Below are 15,351 nucleotides of genomic sequence, written 5' to 3' on the forward strand. Positions count from 1 at the left end.
GCGTGTATGTCCATCATTAGAAGTGGGTGGATGAAGGGAGGTATTCTAATGGTTGGCATACCCACCAATCAATCTATAGCTTGGGGTATCTACTTTCCAAAATGGGGTTATTACAGGGGGTTTTGTGCTATTTTGGCATTTTATGGCCTTCGAAACTGTAATAGGTAGTGAGGAGTGAAATCAAAAATTTGCGCCCTTAGAAATCCAGAAGGTGGCGATTGGTTTTCGGAGGCCCTGTACGCAGCCAGGCTCCTAAAAAGTCCCACACATGTGGTATCCCTGTACTCAGGAGAAGCAGCGAAATTTATTTTGGGGTGCAATTTCACATATAACCATGGCATGTGTGAGCAATATATAATTTAGTGACAACTTTTTGTAAAAAAAAATTTATTTTTATTTTTTGTCATTATTCAATCCCTTGGGACAAAAAAAAATATTCAATGGTCTCAACATGCCCCCCAGCAAATAGCTTGGGGTGTCTACTTTCCAAAATGGGGTCATTTTGGGCGGGTTTTGTGCCATCTTGGCATTTTATGGCCTTCAAAACTGTGATAGGTAGTGAGGAGTAAAATAAAAAATTAATGCCCTTAGAAATCCTGAAGGCGGTGCTTGGATTTCGGGGTCCCGTACGCAGCTAGGCTCCCAAAAAGTCCCACACATGTGGTATGCCTGTACTCAGGAGAAGCAGCAGAATGTATTTTGGGGTGTAATTTCACATATGCCTATAGCATGTGTGAGCAATATATCATTTAGTGACAACTTTGTGCAAAAAAAAAAAGTTTGTAATATTCCCACAACTTGTGGCAAATTATAAAATATTCCATGGACTCAACATGCCTCTCAGCAAATAGCTTGGGGTGTCTACTTTCCAAAATGGGGTCGTTTGGGGGGGGGGTTTGCGCTATTTTGGCATTTTATGGCCTTCGAAACTGTAATAGGTAGTGAGGAGTGAAATCAAAAATTTGCGCCCTTAGAAATCCTGAAGGTGGTGATTGGTTTTCAGGGCCCCGTACACAGCTAGGCTCCTAAAAAGTCCCACACATGTGGTATCCCCGTACTCAGGAGAAGCAGCAACATGTATTTTGGGGTGAAATTCTACATATAACCATGGCATATGTGAGCAATATATAATTTAGTGACAACTTTAAAAAAAAAAAAAAAAATTTATTTTTTGTCATTATTCAATCCCTTGGAACAAAAAAAAAATATTCAATGGTCTCAACATGCCACTCAGCAAATAGCTTGGGGTGTCTACTTTCCAAAATGAGGTCATTTTGGGCGGGTTTTGTGCCATCTTGGCATTTTATGGCCTTCAAAACTGTGATAGGTAGTGAGGAGTAAAATAAAAAATTAATGCCCTTAGAAATCCTGAAGGCGGTGCTTGGATTTCGGGGTCCCGTACGTGGCTAGGCTCCCAAAAAGTCCCACACATGTGGTATCCCTGTACTCAGGAGAAGCAGCATGTATTTTGGGGTGTAATTTCACATGCCCATAGCATGTGTGAGCAATATATCATTTAGTGACAACTTTTTGCAAAAAAAAAGTTTGTAATATTCCCCACAACTTGTGGCAAAATATAAAATATTCCATGGACTCAACATGCCTCTCAGCAAAATAGCTTGGGGTGTCTACTTTCCAAAATGGGGTAATTTGGGGGGGTTTGTGCTATTTTGGCATAGTGAGGAGTGAAATCAAAAATTTTCACCCTTAGAAACCCTGAAGGTGGTGATTGGTTTTCGGGGGGGCCGTGCGCAACTAGGCTCCCAAAAAGTCCCACACGTGTGGTATCCCCATACTCGGGAGAAGTAGCAGAATATATTTTGGGGTGCAATTCCACATATAACCATGGCATGTGTGAGCAATATATCATTTAGTAATTTTTTTTTGTCATTATTCAATCCCTTAGGACAAAAAAAAATATTCAATGGGCTCAACACACCCCTCAGCAATTTCCTTGGGGTGTCTACTTTCCAAAATGGGGTCATTTGGGGGGGGGGGGTTTGTACTGCCCTGCCATTTTAGCACCTCAAGAAATGACATAGGCAGTCATAAATTAAAAGATGTGTAAATTCCATAAAATGTACTCTAGTTTGTAGACGCTATAACTTTTGCGCAAACCAATAAATATACGCTTATTGACATTTTTTTACTAAAGACATGTGGCTGAATACATTTTGCCCTAAATGTATGACTAAAATTTAGTTTATTCGATTTTTCTTATAACAAAAAGAAGAAAATATCTATTTTTTTTCAAAATTTTCGGTCTTTTTCCATTTATATCGCAAAAAATAAAAATCGCAGAGGCAATCAAATACCATCAAAAGAAAGCTCTATTTGTGGGAAGAAAAGGACGCAAATTTCGTTTGGGTACAACATTGCATGACCGCGCAATTACCAGTTAAAGCAGTGCAGTGCGAAATTGTAAAAAGACCTCTGGTCCTTAGGCTGACAATTTGTCCGGGGCTGAAGTGGTTATAGTAAAAAGCAAAAAACAATGTTTGTTTTTTCAAAATTGTTGCTATTTTTTTGTTTATAGCACAAAAAATAAAAACCGCAGGGGTGACCACCAAAAGAAAGCTCTATTTGTGGGGAAAAAGGGACGTAAGTTTTGTTTGCGAGCCACGTCAGACAACCGCGCAATTGTCAGTTAAAGCGACGCAAAAAGTGTTCTGGTCTTTGGTCGGCCAAATGGTCCGGGAATGAAGTGGTTAAGGCACACTTTGTGGTGAGAAAGGATCCTGAAACAGGCAATGAATGACCTCCTCACATGACACCTCTAAAAAGCGATCCACCACAGATTGCTTTTCAGAGGAGGGGCAAGCTGGGCCGCTAGCGTAAAACCTAGCCTAATACTGCCCCAGTGGTCTCCCTCCAGCACCTCCCCCCCCCAGAACCTCCTTTAATACTTTTGTATTTGACTATGGCAATGAGACGTCTATGTAGGGGACTGTTCTTTAGTATAACCCGAGGTTCACATATGTGCGTTTTCTACAGGCGCAGGTCACGGCAGCCCATGCATTTCAATGGGCTGCCGTGCCTGCGTTTTTCCCGCAGAAAATGTAGCATGCGCCTTTTTTCAAAACGTGGCCTTCAGGGAAATCGCATGATTGTTTTTGGCCATGCGATTTCCCTGCACATGCACTGAAATTTTACTTGCATGGGGGTGCCATTCAGAATGGAAGGCAGTGCTGCGTGTGCTTTACTGTAGGTGGTTACAGGAATCACTGCGATTCCTGCAGCGGCAGCCACACACAGAAGTGTGAACCTAGCGTTATCTTTTTTTTGCACTCTTTACAGGGGAAATTGCACGGTCAAAATGACCAATGCGATTTCCCTGCAGGCCACATTTTGAAAAAAAAAAGTGCATGCACTGCTTTTTGGGGCAAACGCAGGCACGGCACCCTATTGAAATGAATGGGATGCCATGCCCGTGCAAAATGCATACATGTGAACCTAGGGGTAAAGCCCTGATTCGCACTGCGGCTTTAAAATCGTTTTACTTCAAGCGCAGTTTCAAAGTCGCAGATCGGTGCGATTTGCACCGCCAATTTCATTGCTTCATTTAATGGCCTGTACACATGATCCGAAAATCGGGCGGAAAAATACCGCTTTCTACGCGATCGGACGCACAGAGCTTTCAAGAGCCGATCACGACAATTCATCCGATATTATTTGGTCGGACAAACATGAAAATTTTCCTCGTACGATTCCAGATCATGTGATTTTTGCTTAGTCAGTGTTGCTGTCGTCCGAAAATACATTACAACGCATGACATCGCTTCCGTTTTTTTTTTTTTTTCTGTCATCCGAGAATTTTTGTGACTTTAGTAACATATTCAATTTCTACTTGCGACTATTAGGCGAAAAAAGTCACATGATCTGTCGCACAATATTCGGATTGTTTGTGCGGGCCATAACAGAAGTCTATGCAAGTCACAATGAAATCGGGGGAAAAATAAATGTAGCGTGGGAACGTTTTTCATAATCGCAGCGTTATGAATGCTTCCATTGCCAACAATGGAGTGCAACTTGTCATGCGATTTGGAACTGTCAATGCGGATGACAAATCACACACCGATGTGATCAAGGTGCTAAAACAAAAAAACTTTTTTTTCCTATACTTTTTTTTTCTTTCTTGCAGCTCTCTAATGAAGAGGAGTCATTATCAGTTCCCAGGAGTGGGAGAGACGATTGTAGATTGCTCTTCATCTAACATCTGATCCGCTCCCATTGAGGAACACATGGAGTCTTCTCAACTGTAAGTAACATTTTCCTTTTCCTGTATATATGATAGAATTTTTTGAAGGTGGGGTGATGAGTGGTGGTGAGGTTCATGGTTTAGAGGGGACCTCCTGGAAGATCACATTAGAAATCTGGAGGAACAAACCGCAACCCTAAGAGCCGGTTCACACAGGGGCAACAGGATTTCCAACGCGACTTTTGGAGGCAACTTGGACACGACTTGTCAACACAACTTGGGGCGACTTACAACACCACTTTATGTCGCCCCAGGCCAGGCTACTTTTGCCGTGGCCAATCAGAGAATGAGCTCTCAAGGAGGAACTCCACGGCAAAAAAAAAACGGCATGGGTTCCCCCTCCGGGAGCATACAAGGCCCTTAGGTCTGGTATGGATTTTAAGGGGAATCCCCTACGCTGAAAAAAGGAAGGGGGTGGGAACGAGTGAGCGCCCCCCCCCCTGGACCGTACCAGGCCACGTGCCCTCAACATGGGGGTGTCGGTGCTTTGGGGAAGGGGGGCACCCTGCGGCCCCCCCCACCCCAAAGCACCTTGTCTCCATGTTGATGAGGACAAGGGCCTCTTCCCGACAACCCTGGCTGTTGGTTGTCGGGGTCTGCGGGCGGGGGGCTTATCGGAATCCGGGAGCCCCCTTTAATAAGGGGTCCCCCAGATCCTGGCCCCCCACCCTATGTGAATGAGTAAGGGGTACATCGTACCCATACCCATTAACCTGGGGAAAAAATGTCAATAAAAAACACAACTCAAGTTTTAAAAGTCCTTTATTAAGCAGCTCCGGGGGTCTTCTTCCGACGTCGGGGGGGGGGTCTTCTGACGACTTCTCCGCTCTGTCCGGCCTCTTCTCCAGGTGTCCGGCCTCTTCTCCTGCGTCTTCTCCTCCTCTGTCTTCTTGCAGCTCTTTTACTAGCGGAGGAGCCCGGTCTCCTCCGCCCTCTGTCCTTCTCTCTTCTCTCTGCTTTCTTCTTCCGATGTTGACCCGGCGCTGTCTTCCGCTGGACAGTGTAACCCAAACTGCAACCCTAATGCCACGTACCCATGATCAGACTTAGCCGCCGGACTTTGAAGCGGAAGTCCGCCGGACTTTGAAGCGGAAGTCCGCCGGACTTTCCGAACGAGCGGACCTGCCCACGCACAACCAGACTTTTCTGGTGGACTATGGCGGGAGTCCGCCGTACTTTTGAAATGAACAGACTTGCCCACACGTGGATGAAAGTCCGTTCATGAACGCGGCTCAAGGTAGCCGGGACTAGCGAAGGAAGTCAATATCGATTGTCGTCCAAGCCTACACTTTGAAGGGGCAGGTGCCCCCCTTTCCAGTCTCTTGTCCTGGTGGGGGGGGCCGCAGGGCCACTCCTTCCCCAAAGCACCCCCCCCCATGTTGAGGGCACGCGGCCTGATACGGCTCAGCGGGGGGGGTGCTTGCTCGTCCCCACCCCCTTTCCTGACCGGCTGGGTTGCGTGCTCGGATAAGGGTCTTATATGGACCTTGGGTGGCACCCCCACACCGTTTTTTCGGTGTAGGGCTACCCCTTTAAGTCCATACCAGGTGAGGGACATTGACTTCCTTCGCTAGTCCTGGCTACCTGGAGCCTCGTTCAAAATGAATGGACTTTTCTCCGTGTGCGGGAAAGTGCATTCATTTTAAAAGTCCGGTGGACTAGCGCACAGAGCCCACGCACGGGCGGATTGTCAGGAGGACTCTGGTTCCGCCGGACCAAGTTGCCGGATTGTCTGATCGTGTGTGTGCGGCTCATGGGTTTGATATGGTGGTGGTAAGGTCCATGGTTTATAGGGGACCACCTGGAAGATCACGTTAGAGAGCTGAAGAAACAAACTGCAACCCTAAGTGTGTGGCTCATGGGTTTGATATGGAGTTGGGAGGTGTAGGTAATTGAGGATGATCAGGTAGGAGGACGAGCTTCTGTAGTTAGAGGGGATCACAGAAAAGTCCTTTTGAACCTCCAAACAAATTTGCCACGTTGGGTGAAGATGTCCTGGTAGCAAACCCAGAGGTGGCAGCACTAAATGTCCTTACTCCCCCTCTAATAGCCAGGAGAGCCCCCCCCATTTATTAGAGGGTGCTGAGGGGCATCCAGGAAGGCCTTACATGGTTTGGTGGTAATAATAGAGAATTCTATAATCTAAAAATAATAAAATAATTTGCCGGGGTCACCTCAATAGAATGGTTTGTTGTTTTTCCATGACACCAGGGGTATGTGGTGGATCAGTAGACCATTATAAAATATGTAATTTTTTTTTTTTTTCATTTAGTGATTGTATAATGTATGACTCATGCCCTACATGTCGGGTTTAATTTTATACTCCTTATTTTATAGATGTATTCTCATTGGTGGGTCTGTCTATTGACCAGAAAGTATAATTTTATTATTATTTATTTCAATATTGTGTGATGTTTTTTTTTTTCCCCCCTTTGATACTACAATACATAACTTATATGTAGTATTATTATTAGTAGTAGTAGTATTATTATTCACGATTTATATAGTGCAAACAGTTTACGTGCAGTTTTACAATGTATAGGGGGGACTACACAATTACAGTACAGTTCAATACAAAAGGTACAGGAGGGCCCGGTGTGTGTGTGTGTTTGTTTGTTTGTTTATGTATTCTTTTATTATCAAAGGGAAGGGGGAAAAAAAGATAGAGATATACCGGTAGATATATTCTCTCTCTCTTTGACCCTCCCCCCTTTTGATAATAAAATAATACATAACTTATTTATATGTATTACTATGTGCTATTTAACACACGCAGATATATAATATATTACACACACACTAAAAAATAAATATATTATAATATACTTTTTTTCAGCAAGAACGCGGGGGTACTCAGCACCTCCAGCAATGAATGTATGTAATGGCAAGGTATGCTGGAGGGTCTATTGATGCTTGCTGCTGGGAGATCTCTTGTCACTGGTGGGGATCTATTTTTGTGTGGAGGTCTCTTGTTGTTGGGTAGATCTATTGTTGCTAGTGGGGGGGGGGGGGGTCTTTTATGTTTCTAGGGGGGAGCAATTGTTGAGGGAGAGGTCAATTGATGCAGTCTGCTGGGACATCCTGTTGCTGCCGGGGGTCTACTGTTGCTGAGGTGATATTTTGTTGTGTGGGGGCTCATCGCATGTGGTGGCGGGAGCATGTGGTGGCGGGAGCACTATGGATATGGAGGTTGAAAACAAGTCACGTCTTCCTGCATGGCAGTGGAAGAAATATCACTAATAAATTATTGTTGGACTTTTTTTAGAGCACTTATATTGTACACAATTTTCAGTTTTTTTTTTTTCTTTTATGTATTCTGTTTTTTTTATTATTTATGCAGCGCTGTCTTATTTTTATATATTTTATATCTCAGCAGCAGCAACCCTCTGTTAGCCTTTTTAGTATAGTAGCATGCAACTACCTTACTTATAATTTAGATACACGTTAAGCCCCCCCATTCACGTCCATGCGACTTGTCATACGATTTTACAGGTCCGAATTTCGCACCCAATTGTCACCAATGGAACTGTTCAAATCAGTGCGACTCCGATTTGAGGAAAAAGAAGGGGGTTCCTGTACTATTTTTGCCGCTCTCAGGTGCAACTTGGATAGCTGTCCTGTGCATGATGTCGGAATGACCTTGCAACGCCGCACAGTTTCTAAGCCGCATTCGGTGTGAACGGGGGCTTAATCAGTATTAAACCTAAAAGCAAACCTTTATTATATTGCAGCTTACTAATTCTTAGATGTGACGGCTGCATTAGGCTTTATTTTTTTATTTTTTTATTATTTATGCAGCGCTGTCTCATTATTATATATTTTCTATCTTTTCTTTTATCTGGTGATCTAGCCAGTAAGTCTGTTCTAAAAAAAAACAAGCTCTCCTATGACTATCCACTTTGACACTTTGATTGTCAAGGAGTTTCTGTCTTTTAAAGTACCATAGAGGATGGATCTATGGCACAACTATAATCTATACTCCTCCTATGAATATAGTACAGTGTTTTTCAACTCAAGGTGCCCCAACAGGTCATGTTTTCAGGATTTTCCTCAGATGAATATATGAAAAAAAAAAAAAAAACAAAAAAAAAAAAAATATATATATATATATATATATATATATATATATATATATAAAATTATTTAATATTGTAGTTATTCTTTTTAATGTGTTTTTTTTTCCTATTCCTTTTTTATCTATCTGTAAATAATTTTTTTTCACAAACACATATATTGAGATTTTACATTAAATGTGATATAAAAATATTATAATTTATTTTATTAATTTTTTGATGGAAATAAAAATAAAATACTCTCACAGTGGAACTAGTATTGAAAAACACTGATATAGTTGCTACAAGAATGAGACAAACAATTTACTACTGGTAGGGGTACTTACAATGATCAGCTTTTATTCATTTTATGTAAAATCTTTATCACAAAAAAAATAAAAACGACAATTTTTTTACTGGCAAAAAATTCATGAAATTTAATGACGGATCCATTCTTTGCTGGCACTGCAAAAAGTACCTAAAAATGACAGTTTTTAGTGCTAAACAGTGAAAATATCAATATTTGAACTATAAACACATAACTAGTGCTATTAACAATATGTTTAAGTTGAACAAAATATTTCTCAATTTACCTCAAGGTCAGGATACTATAACCGGGCCAGCACAGAGTTCTCCCTTACTGCAGGATGGTGACCAGAGACTACCTTCCGCAGAGTGAATACACAAAGGTAAGGGGAGGTTACTAATATGGGGGGGAAACCTTTATATCAGTGCCCCTTACATTATTGTATTCCCTCCCTTCCCTTACAACAGTGAACCCCTAGACTGGCCTGGCGGTGCTGTCACTGACCTCCTCTCAGGTGCACCATGCAGAGCTTAGTCAGCCGGCTTGGCGGCTCTGATTTTATTCTATAGTCTCCTCTCCACAGTCCACACAGTCTGTCTCTTCCTGTAACCCCCCTCCCGGAGGCGCTCCCACTCTTGACTCCTTTTTATGATCCCCCTCAGAGACTGCAGATATGATAAAAGACAAGTGATGGTCAGAGGCTGCGGACATGATACAAGAGGTGGGCAGAGGCTGCGAGCATACTACGGGGGGTGGACAGAGGCTGCGGGCATACTACGGGGGTGGACAGAGGCTGCGGGCATACTACGGGGGGTGGACAGAGGCTGCGGGCATACTGCGGGGGGTGGACAGAGGCTGCGGGCATACTACGGGGGGGCTGGACAGAGGCTACGGGCATACTACGGGGGGCTGGACAGAGGCTGCGGGCATACTACGGGGGACAGGACAGAGGCTGCGGGCATACTACGGTAGCTTTGTTCTCTGTCCACTATCATATTACTTCTCCATAGACATGTGCATTATGTTTCGCTCCGAATCGAAATTCGGGTGAATTTTTCATTTTTTCGGAGATTCGTATGCATCCGAATTTTCACATTACAAAATTCGAATCGAATTTGCAAAAAATAGAAAGCGATTGTCTAAAAAATACATTAAGTTAGAATATAAAATAATAAAGCAATATAAAAAAAAAATATATATATATATATATATATATATATATATATTAGTCTAGCTGGGTTCTCCTTGGCCGCAGGTGTCACTGCCAGCAAGGTTAGAAGTGCAGTCTAGCTGGGAGTATTGAATGCCACTCTATTACCTCGAAACCAGCCCAGTGGGAGTGTTCTCCTGCTGTGCGTTCTGGGGGGTGGTATTTAAGGTACATCACGTGTTTTGGGGTTCCGGAGATTATTTTCTGTCTGTTTGGTTCTGGTCCTCCTGACCAGTCCCATGGCCCTCCTGGCCTGGGGTGCGGGACCATGCATTCCAAGTCTTGGGGCTTGCTGGCCCGAGGCAATGCAACTGCAGGGACAGGCCTGAATGGAATTCGGGGGCCTATTGATCCAAAGATCATCATGTGCCGTCTCATCTGAAGGGAGAGGCCCATCAACTGGAAAACCCCAGGGGATATACAGTGCCTTGCGAAAGTATTCGGCCCCCTTGAACTTTTCAACCTTTTGCCACATCTCAGGCTTCAAACATAAAGATATAAAAATTTTATTTTTGTGAAGAATCACCAACAAGTGGGACACAATTGTGAAGTGGAACGAAATCTAGTGGTTTTTTGAAACTTTTTTAACTAATAAAAAAATGAAAAGTGGGACGTGCAAAATTATTCGGCCCCCTTGCATTAATACGTTGTAGAGCCACCTTTTGCTGCGATTACAGCTGCAAGTCGCTTGGGGTATGTCTCTATCAGTTTTGCACATCGAGAGACTGAAATTCTTGCCCATTCTTCCTTGCAAAACAGCTCGAGCTCAGTGAGGTTGGATGGAAAGCATTGTGAACAGCAGTTTTCAGCTCTTTCCACAGATTCTCGATTGGATTCAGGTCTGGACTTTGACTTGGCCATTCTAACACCTGGATACGTTTATTTGTGAACCATTCCTTTGTAGATTTTGCTGTAGGTTTGGGATCATTGTCTTGTTGGAAGACAAATCTCCGTCCCAGTTTCAGATCTTTTGCAGACTCCAACAGGTTTTCATCCAGAATGGTCCTGTATTTGGCTGCATCCATCTTCCCCTCAATTTTAATCATCTTCCCTGTCCCTGCTGAAGAAAAGCAGGCCCAAACCATGATGCTGCCACTACCATGTTTGACAGTGGGGATAGTGTGTTGACGGTGATAAGCTGTTTTGCTTTTACGCCAAACATATCGTTTTGCATTGTGGGCAAAAAGTTCGATTTTGGTTTCATCTGACCAGAGCACCTTCTTCCACATGTTTGGCGTGTCTCCCAGGTGGCTTGTGGCAAACTTTAGACAAGACTTTTTATGGATATCTTTGAGAAATGGCTTTCTTCTTGCCACTCTTCCATAAAGGCCAGATTTGTGCAGTGTACGACTGATTGTTGTCCTATGGACAGACTCTCTCACCTCAGCTGTAGTTCTCTGCAGTTCATCCAGAGTGATTATGGGCCTCCTGGCTGCATCTTTGATCAGTCTTCTCCTTGTCTGAGCTGAAAGTTTAGAGGGACGGCCAGGTCTTGGTAGATTTGCAGTGGTCTGATACTCCTTCCATTTCAAAATGATCGCTTGCACGGTGCTCCTTGGGATGTTTAAAGCTTGGGAAATCTTTTTGTATCCAAATCCGGCTTTAAACTTCTCCACAACAGTATTACGCACCTGCCTGGTGTGTTCCTTGCTCTTCATGATGCTCTCTGCGCTTTCAACAGAACCCTGAGACTATCACAGAGCAGGTGCATTTATACAGAGACTTGATTACACACAGGTGGATTCTATTTATCACCATCAGTCATTTAGGACAACATTGGATCATTCAGAGATCCTCGCTGAACTTCTGGAGTGAGTTTGCTGCACTGAAAGTAAAGGGGCCGAATAATTTTGCACGCACCACTTTTCAGTTTTTTATTTGCTAAAAAAGTTTAAATTATCCAATAGATTTCGTTCCACTTCACAATTGTGTCCCACTTGTTGGTGATTCTTCACAAAAAATAAAAATGTTATATCTTTATGTTTGAAGCCTGAAATGTGGCAAAAGGTTGAAAAGTTCAAGGGGGCGAATACTTTCGCAAGACACTGTATATATATATATATATATATATATATATATATATATTGTGGCAGCACGCAGGTAAAGTCACCTGCTTGTATCCAGGATGGGAAATATGTGTGCCCTAGATTCAGGCTTTATGCAGACTTTTACAATTAGAGGGGAAGAGTTAATGAGCCCAGCTGAAGTAAGTGGGCTCATTAAGACCTCTACAAAAAACCCCAGCATGCTTAGGGAGATGCTCCATCCTGGAACCAGTTTTGTGTTGTATAGACTGGGGAGTGTAATACCTGTTCTGTGCGGTGAGTTAACGCCTGTGTGGCAAACCTCTACAACAGAGACAGGGACTGGTGCAGCACAAGGCTGCACTCAGTTGTTAGACAGGGAATCTAAGTGTGTAATTAGAGGTCAAGCTGACCAGGATTTATTTTCATGTTTTATTTTTGTTTGGCTGTTATATGTTTCACTGCATGTAGCATAAATAAACCGCATCTTTTGTTTTTTTGCACCTACAACGCTGTCTGCTGTGCCTGATTTTGTGTTGTGAACCCATTCAGGGGGTCACACACACCCGCTGCTGAGCTAGCCCCTCACAGTTGGTGGAGAATTTTGGCAGTTTTTTTTTTTTAAGGCCAGCATGGAAGAGATACTGTGACAGCTGGCTCTAGCAAATGCAAATCAGCAGCAAACAAATGCAAGTTTACAAAAGAGCCTTGCAGCCCAGCAGCAGACAAATGCAACTTTGCAGCAGAGTCTGGAAGCTCAGCAGAAAGCTCACCTGCAGAGTCTGGAAGCTCAGCAACAAGCCCAGCAGCAATCTGAAGCCCGCTTCATAGACCTGTTGCAGAAGCAAGAGCAGAGTTTTCAACAGCAAATAGAGACATTAATACAGCAACGTCTGCAGACCAATGAGGCAAGTGGTTACACTAATACCGCATCCTTTGGTGTGAGCCGTTTACTGACAAAAATGACTGGAGAGGATGATTCGGAGGTGTTTTTGACCACATTTGAAAGGACTGCTGAAAGGGAAAAGTGGCCTAAGGAGCAGTGGGCTGGACTGGTGGCCCCTCTGTTAACTGGGGAATCGCAGAAAGCTTATTATGACCTAGAGCCTGACCAAGCAAAAGACTATGTGGTGCTAAAAACAGAAATATTGGCACGGCTGGGTGTCACCCTGGCCGTCCGGGCTCAGCGTGTGCATAATTGGACTTTTCAGGTTGGAAAACCACCCAGGTCTCAAATGTATGATCTCATTCACCTGAGCAGGAAGTGGCTGCAGCCAGAGACTTTGACCGCACCAAACATTGTGGAACGTGTTGTCATGGATCGTTTCCTGAGAGCTCTTCCTACTTCCATCCAAAAATGGGTAAGCCATGGAGACCCAGAAAATGCAGATAAACTTGTGGATCTGGTTGAGAGGTACTTGGCTACAGAGAACCTGACCACCTCTTCCAGGGACTCACGGACTTTCTACCCTAAGACCAGATCATCCCCAGTGGCGGGTAAGATGACTCCAAGGGGTGAGGGTGGAGAGAGTGAGAGGGTGGGAGTTCTACCTAAGGTCTGGCGGGAGCAGCTCAGGAAGCCCATGCTGCAAGAGGCAGCGAAAAAGATTATTTGCTACCGCTGCCGCCAAGAGGGACATATTGCAGCCAATTGCCCAGTTGTGGATGAGCCTATGCAATGAGACTTTATAAGGGAGAGACGTCAGTCGCTGTTTGCGACAGTTGCATGCACTGCCATTCAGGGACCTGAGAAACATTTATGTAAAATGTGTATTAATGGTAGAAATGTTGATGTGTTGCTGGATTCAGGTAGCCTGGTAACATTGATAAAAGCTGAATTAGTTACTACAGAGGTCTCTGGGAAGAACAGGGTGGCTGTTATTTGTGTGCATGGGGACACCCGAGAGTATCCTGTAACTTCAGTGTTTTTTGAGACCCCCAAAGGTAACCTCTCTCATCAGGTGGGGTTAGTGTCTCACTTACCACATGATGCTATTGTGGGAAGGGATTTTCCAAAATTCTGGGAACTCTGGGATTGTCCTGAGCCCCCCACTGGTGCCCCTATAGACCAGGAAGATGACCAGAATTCCTCTGGGAGTGGTGAGGACTCTCCTGAATTTCCCTTTTCGGTATTGGCGGGGGAAACTCGAGAAACTGGGGAGGAGCCAACATCCTCAGATGAAAACATGCCGTCTGTGGAGTTTTCGGATCTTGAGGTTCACAGGGAAAATTTTGCCACAGAACAGTTAAAAGACCCCACCCTAATAAAGGCACGGGAAAATGTGGTGAAAATAGATGGCGAGTTAGTGAACCCAGATAAAACTTGCACTTATCCTTACTTCACTATGGAAAGGGACCTGCTGTATCAAGTGGCTCAAAGGGCAGAAGAAACCATTGAGCAACTTGTAGTGCTCAAACCTTACAGGAAGTTGGTGTTAGAATTGGCCCATGGGCACATTCTGGGAGGTTATCTGGGGACAGAGAAAACCAGAGAGAGGATATTGCAGAGATTCTATTGGCCTGGGGTCATGAAGGAAATAGAAAATTATTGTTCCTCCTGCCCTGTGTGTCAGAAGTCGGCACCTATGCCACATTTCCGTAACCCGCTGGTACCTCTTCCTATCATTGAGGTCCCCTTTGAAAGGATCGCAATGGATTTGGTAGGTCCGATAATGAAGTCCGCCAGGGGGCATCAGTACATTTTGGTTATATTGGATTATGCCATCCGTTATCCGGAAGCAATTCCTCTTCGAAATACCTCGGCCAAAACCATAGCCAAAGAGCTATCTCTTGTTTTTAGCCGCGCGGGTATTTGTAAGGAACTGCTTACGGACCAAGGTACACCCTTTATGTCCCGGGTTATGAAAGAATTATGCAAGTTGTACAAAGTGACGCAATTGCGTACATCTGTGTATCACCCCCAAACAGATGGGTTTGGTTGAAAGATTCAACAAAACCCTAAAACAAATGTTAAAGAAGGTGGTGGATAGAGATGGAAAGAATTGGGACTGTCTAATACCCTATCTGATGTTTGCCATTAGGGAGGTACCCCAATCCTCTACGGGTTTCTCACCCTTCGAGTTGCTCTATGGGAGACACCCAAGAGGGCTGCTGGATATCGCCAAGGACACTTGGGAAAATGAGAGTTCTCCTCACAGGAGCGTGATTGAGCATGTCGCCCTGATGCAAGATAGAATTGCACAGGTAATGCCAATCGTAAAGGAACATTTGACCCAAGCGCAGTTAGCACAGCAGAGAGTGTACAACCGTGGGGCCAAGACCCGTACTTTTTCCCCGGGGGATAGGGTCTTGGTGCTAGTCCCTACGGTTGAAAGCAAATTTCTGGCCAAATGGCAAGGTCCATATGAAGTAATTGAAAAAATTAGTGAGGTGAACTACAGGGTTAGACAGCCAGGAAGGCGAAAGCCGGAGAAGATCTATCACGTCAATCTGCTGAAAGCCTGGAGGGATAGGAAATCCCTAGTCGCAGAGACTTTGTC

This window comes from Lithobates pipiens, unplaced genomic scaffold, assembly GCF_037356315.1.
Source record: "Lithobates pipiens isolate NorthernLeopardFrog02 unplaced genomic scaffold, aLitPip1_a1.2 Scaffold_1, whole genome shotgun sequence".
Lineage (NCBI taxonomy): Eukaryota > Metazoa > Chordata > Amphibia > Anura > Ranidae > Lithobates > Lithobates pipiens.